The 6,526-nt window shown below is 45.9% G+C and overlaps 1 protein-coding gene across 2 annotated transcripts in view; it reads left to right on the top strand.

The window, feature by feature from the left end:
* Positions 1-471: 471 nt before the first annotated feature.
* Positions 472-6,526, top strand: part of AMOTL1 (angiomotin like 1) — a 72,717-nt gene continuing 66,662 nt past the window's right edge. Inside the window, exon 1 of one of the 2 annotated variants that reach the window (XM_023920752.2) lies at positions 472-533. The gene's annotated coding sequence lies outside the window, so the exon portion shown is untranslated. Of the gene's footprint in view, positions 534-3,383; positions 3,493-6,526 lie in introns of those variants that run through there. The other variant, XM_086882056.1, reaches the window with a different exon arrangement.

Raw genomic sequence — 6,526 nt, 5'->3', positions numbered from 1 at the left:
TTTTACAGTGCTGTGGCTGCTTTTGAGACTGGGCAGCTCCTTCTCCTTGGCACATGCACATGTGGTGTTGCAAAATGCTGAGGAAGGCGGGAAGCCCAGCATCTCCACTAGTTTTGGCATTTTGGACATAGGAATTAGCAAAGCCTCTGAGATGATCTCCTTGCAGGGCTACTTCTGACTGTTGAGGGATTTAGACAGCCAGTTGGGTTTTTTTTCCCCTCTGCTGTGTTTCCACTGGTTACTTTCCCATAGATAATTACATGACTCAGGAAGACAGACACATACCTCACATACTTGTGGGAACCATAATGCGATAGGTGGTGTGGAGCATTTTGAAGCTCTTTGAATGCACAAGAGCAGCTGAATTCACGTGACTTACCTACCCAAACTAAAGCAAGTCCAGGCAATGGCTACATAGTTTTTGTGGAGCTCTTACCCAACAGAGGACAAACATTTCCCGGGAAAGCTTTGGTCTTGCAGCACCAAGGCACAGACACCTTTTGTCACCAGAGAAATCACAGGTGTTTTTTCAGGTAAGATTTACCGTTTCTATGTTACCATTTGTTTTTAAGATGTTGTCTGAACTGAGGCTGGAACAGGAATGTTTTCTCCTATGACTGAAAAAAAAAAAAAAAAAGGCGGTTGTATGTTTTCTGAGAGGTCAGGGGAACAGCAGAACAGCACAGAGAAATTATCTTCTCTTAAGTAGATAAGTAATTTTTATGGCTAAAATATCCTGGCAGCTAATTGCCTATGAAGATAACTGGCAGAGCTGAGGTGTGGTGATGTTTGGTGCTGCTAGTTTAGTACAGACATCTCTGCAACAGATACAAAAAGAGACACAGGCTTTGCTTCAAGTCTTTTAACATTTGAATTGTGGAGTTGCAATCTAATTTTCTGACTTTGGAAGAAAACCAGGTAAGTAAGAAAGAGAAATTTTATTCCACATAGTGACTTGGAGGATGCTACAGATCTTCAACTCACCCCAAATCTGTATTGATATGCACACCCAGCAGCTCCTGTACAGTGTCATCAGAGCAATGGTCCTGGAGCACTGCCATGTGGATCCTGATGTCCTGCCATTCCTGTGAGATGGCTGGGACAAGTTTGTGATCAGCTCCTTTGGAACCATTTTGGGGGGTACCCTTGCTCAAGAGTGAGAGTTTGACTGAAACTGAGGATACTGTTTTCAAAGGTTTTCAAGATTTTGTCTGGTTATCTGTGTAGATAGTTGTCCCCAGTTAGAGGTGAGCTATTTAAATGAAGTCATGTAAATAGGATTTTATTTATTGGTTTGCCACCTACCTTTACATCCAAAGAGATTTAGAGGGTAGATAGGAGCTTCTAGTGCCCAGCCCCATCAGTGCAGGTGACCTGAAATTACCCACCTGCTATTATGTCCCCTGAGACCAGACTGGGACAGGTCCTCCAAAAGGGTTTTGTCCTACAGAAAGCTTATCAAAAATGTCTTAGGATTCCTGAGCAATGCTGGGATCCTGTCCCTGAGCCCCTTCCCTCTCTGGTCATCCTTGCAGCCCTGGAATGAGTCAGGGAGATGGTGGCCGTGTTTTGGGGAAGTTTCCCTTTGGAGGAGATCGTGTGTTTCGTGGCTTGTGAATGTTTTTGTTTGTCAGGGTGAGGGGAACACTACAACTTGTAGCTTGCCCTGACATGTGCCTGCTGTGTGTAAACCTGCAGCTTTTATAAAAAGGGCTCCTGTCTTGAGAACTGTGGAGTGTTCAAGTGCTTCTTGGCTCTGGGCTTCTCCTTTAGCTGTCGTAAGATCAGATTAATGATGTATTAGTTCGAGATAACTGCCATGAGATCATGTAATTAGCTTGTGATCATGCTCCGTGCCAGTTGGCTGAAACTCGATGCTTTTAAAAAAAACTTCTTTCAGACCAGCTACAAAAAGAGCTTTTTGATTGATGACATTAACAAATAGCTCATTAGTCACCTTTTGGGCTAATTAAAGGAGAGCACATCCAAGGCTGTAAAGAACAGCTGTGGGTGATTAAAGGCAGCCGTCAGGCTGAGCTCTGGGGTACAGGGGAAGTAGTTTATCACCTTCTGCCTTTCACTCTGCCCACGCTGCTCCAGGTTAAATGAATTTGTAATGTGCCCCTCAAAGTCCTGATCCTGCCCTGCTCAGCTCTGTAAGGCTCAGTCAGACCTTTCCATTCCTGCTCATATTGCCTTTGGGCAGATGAACAGCTGCAGGAAGGCAGTGCCTTCACAGAGCAGTGATACCTGCCCAAGAGCAGCTGCTGCTTGCCCAAGAGACAAGGCTTCCCCTTGGCATGGCTCTCATGTTCCAAGTACATGGTCTTTTTGACACAGATGTTGTCAAAAGTTACTCAGTTTTTACTCTGGGCAAAACTATGGGTCAGGGGATATGTAACTTCTCTGGCCTCATTGGGATTGGGAAGGATCTGGGCTATTGGGTAGGCACCTCCATAAGGCCCCTTTGGTGAGCATGGGGAAGGAGGCTCCCAGTGCATGCCTGATGTAAAGAGGCATATCCCTGTATTATTGCAGGGCACTGGGAAACATCACATGTAAAGGGATCTCAGCATTTAATCCCATGTGTGATTGTCACAAGTCTGCTGCCTGAGACCTTCTCCCACAGTCTGACCAAACTCTCTTCCTCTTCTCCAGCTCTTTTCTTCAGTCCCTGCTTCTTGTCTCAGCCTCAGTTCTGCCTTGGCTGCCCATAGCATCCTTTTGGTGTGGTGAATATCGATCCCAAATCCCAAAGGTTGCCTGGTAGCACATGTTTGGGTCAGTGCCCTCTCTTGCTGTAGAACATTGCAGAGCAATGGCCAGCCACCCCTGTAGGGTTTGCAACATGAACAGAAACAGATTTTTCTCCTTTGTCCCAGCCTCCCTTCCCAAACTCATACTGAACCCTGCTCTCCTTGGTGTGCTCTCTGCTGCCTTATCTGCCAGACCTCCTGTGACTTGTGACCACCTCAGCTGTTGTAGAGCCTTTCTCTTGCCACTGTCCTTGCCCATGCTCACTCTTACACCGGTCTGCTACAAGCTGGTGGTGGCTCTGCAGTCACCAGCCCTAGCCTGGCCACCAGGCAAAGGGATGGTGTGTCTTGGGGCTGCTGTGATTCCAGAAGCCAGTTGTGTACACCCCACACTGCCTGGCTCCCCCAGGACAGATGCTACACAGAAGGGATTTCATGTGAACTCTTCTTAGATGCTACAGGCTGTTAGAAAGGTTGTTCATCTAAATCAAGAAATCTTTAAATGCAAAGGGCTCCAGTGTGCTGTTCTGGGGGCTCAGACCAGCAAGGTGGTGTGTGAGGATCTCCAGCCCTAAGTGATCACCAGCCTCAGGTGGTCACCAACCCTGGTGGAGATCTGGCTGGATCAGATTAAATTGAGTATCTCATGTTGCTGTGCCCTTGTTTGTTCCTCATGGAGGAGAAATAGCTGAGTCTGTGTCTTCTGGAAGAGCCACTGAATTTTGCTCCCAGTCAGGTAGGTGGATGCAGTTAGAGCTCTAAAGCTGAACCATATGCAAGGGGACATGCTAGGTCAGAGAAATGTGAGATCCTTTGTACAGTGTCTGCATCTCCACTCAGCAGCACCTGAGCCACGTGGATGGAGCCAGTTTTGAAGGCAGTGTTTGGGCAAGCATTTCCAGCCTATACTTGTCCACCAGATCAGGCCCCTGCATGCTGCAGCATTCAGGGTTTGATGCTTTAGTCTCTTGTTTGTCTGGGTTAATCTTAGGTCATTAACTTTTATTTTCCTGCTGTTCTGGCCATGTGAATTCTACAGTTTATGGTACTGAAAGAAAAAAATATCCCCATGCAGTTGCTGGGTACCCTGAGAGGCTGTGTGGCAGATTGTCTTGAACTGGAAATGTTCCAGAAGAGGAGCTTAACTGGGGCTTGTGCTCCAGCCACCACTCCTGACAGATTAGAAGGATTGTAAAACATTGCTCATGGTCATTCCAATATTAAGCTATTTTTTTTTCCTGTGGTTTGGAAGAGATTTGCAGGTTACATTGAAAATGGACAGTGCTTCTTGATCTGCATTGCTGTTTTTGAGGTACAGTAGAAGGTGCAGAGTGAAAGGTGTCATAATGTATTTAGCCCCTATTATTTTTTTTAACATTGTATCAGGATATAGGAGCAAAGTGGGTCTTTTCTCACCTTGGTTTTCCTCAGAGGAGTAGTGGAAGCTATAGGTGTGTAACATGAGCTCCCCTTGCCCTCGGTGAAGACTACACACATAACCTTAAGTGCAGGGCCTTTGGAAAATCTCACATTTGATTTGTCTTCTTGAAAGATGGAGGCAAGGGGTGTTGATTTTAGATTGTAGCAAGGCTAAGCTCTTCAAACAGCTGAAGCTGTCATCCCAGCCCTGGTGAGACACCAGCTCCAGCAGCGATGCCTCCTTCTCCAGCTCCACATTTTAGCGAGAGGTCTGTTGCATGAATGTAAATGCAGCTAGTGGGCCCTATCCTGTGTTTTCACCCATCCCTTTCCCTCCCATCCCATCCTGTTGGGCAGACAGTGGACATAATGCATGCTCTGTGGTGAGACAGGGACCATAAACCCATCTCTGATACCTGATGCCGGCACTGAACACCTGACACCAGCAGCCTCTGCCGACATCAGGTTCTGCTGTGAAGAGAAGAGATGGATGCCCCAAAGCTACAGCAAGGACTGAGGTTTATGATCTTCTAGGTGTTTGTCATTGCTGGTGTTATTGACCCAAATAGATTTTGACCTTTGCTTTCTCTAATGTTGGTTAGACCTTACATGTCAGTGAAGTCAGAAGGTTTTACATCTGCAGTTAATCTGTGTAATGAGAGCTCAGGACTCGTGTCTATACAATTTAATGTCTATGTTTTGATTTTGAGCAGAATGGGACAGCAGACAAAGAGCTGAGGTTCCTTCTTTATAGACAAGCAAGTAAATATGGAAAAGCCATTTTGTCTTCTATGCTACATTGATAAATTGCCCTTTAGTTCTTTCTCTCTTGTGCTTTTATCGAAGTTGCCGACAAACCCCTCCCTTGGCAGGTAGAAAGAAGAAATTGCCAGCAGTACACATTGAAGAGATGCCTTTCAGTAGTGTAGCTGTACAAATAATAGGTTTTTCATTTCAGTGGCTGAAGGGAAAAATTGAAAATACTTTTTGGTTTGGATCACCCCCTAAAGGAGAATGTTTCTTTTCTTCTTTGATTTTTTTTCTTAAGTGTAGCATGAGACATTCTGGTTTGAGATTATTTACTGCTTTTCATGACTTTTAGAAAAAAGAAAAGAAAAAGCAAACTAGGTCACTTTCAAACCCAAAACAGCACTTGAAAGAACAAGAAAAAATTTCATTTTTAAATGTCAAAATGGAGCTTTGCTGGTCTTCTCAGGACTCTTTTTCTTCTCTTACAGCTTAAACTAATTACTTAATCCACCCAAATTCTCCTGAAGTCTCAGTCCCTCTTAATTGCAATTCAGGTGAATTTGTTACATCAAAGTCCAGCTCTGCCTCTGCATGCAGTGACCTGTCCTGCTCGCTGCTCACCAAACATATACGAACAAGTATTTCATTCTACTCAATTAAGGTGTTGAGCAAGGGAATGTGTGAAACGACTTCTTGCAGGTCTGGCCAGTTGGGGAAGCACCAGAACCGTCCTGGTTCATGCCCACCTGGCAGTGGGCTGAGGCAGGGGCTTGGGCTGTGCCATGCTGGGAACCACTGGGAGCCGAATACTTCAGCGTGGGGCTGCTGCCCCTTCCTGCAGCCCCCTTCAGCAAGATGGCAGCTGAGAGGTACCAGTGCCTGATAAGTGTGGTGGGATGGCTCAGCCACGCTTTGCTTCCCTGTGGAGACAAAGCCCCATCCATCTCTTTCTTGGCCTCATTTCCTAGGGAGATGTTTCTGGTGTGATGGTGTTCTTTCATTGCTATCTGCCCATTCCTCCCAGGAGTGCCCTGAATTAGGGTCGTGACAACATCAGATTACAAAAAATTCCTACAAATAATGACAAAGAAAATCATAGGCTGAGTAGTGATGACCAGCTGCTAGTGTGGTGGGTCTCATGGGACTGAAAACAGCTCCGTTGCTGCCATTTGGGGTTGGGGTTTGCCTCAGACAGTGCTAGGGAAAATCCTTGTCACCTCCTTTTCAGCATCTTCCAACAGAGGCAAAAACTTGTTGCATCACAGCACTTTTATATGCTTCCTTAATAAATTAGAGGTTGCTGATACTGCAAGGACTCTATTCCCTTCCAAATCCATGTAATCCGGAAGGATTGCCTTGGAATGTATATCTGACTGTAACTTCCAGCCTGTAACTCCCAGCCATGGAGGAGCTGGGATGAGGGAACAAGGGCCAGCAGGCCTGCCCACTCCTTTCACTTGCCAGGACCTGATGGCTGGCCACATAAAGCCAAGACACACATCCTCGATGGATGTCCTTGTGAAACATCACCCCACACAGAAGTAACACACCATCCCTGCAAGTGTCATGATGGATTAGGAATTTCTAAGTGTTGGTCATGC

Source organism: Cyanistes caeruleus, chromosome 3, assembly GCF_971803275.1.
Source record: "Cyanistes caeruleus chromosome 3, bCyaCae1.hap1.1, whole genome shotgun sequence".
NCBI lineage: Eukaryota > Metazoa > Chordata > Aves > Passeriformes > Paridae > Cyanistes > Cyanistes caeruleus.
This window is presented reverse-complemented; position numbering and strand designations above follow the sequence as displayed.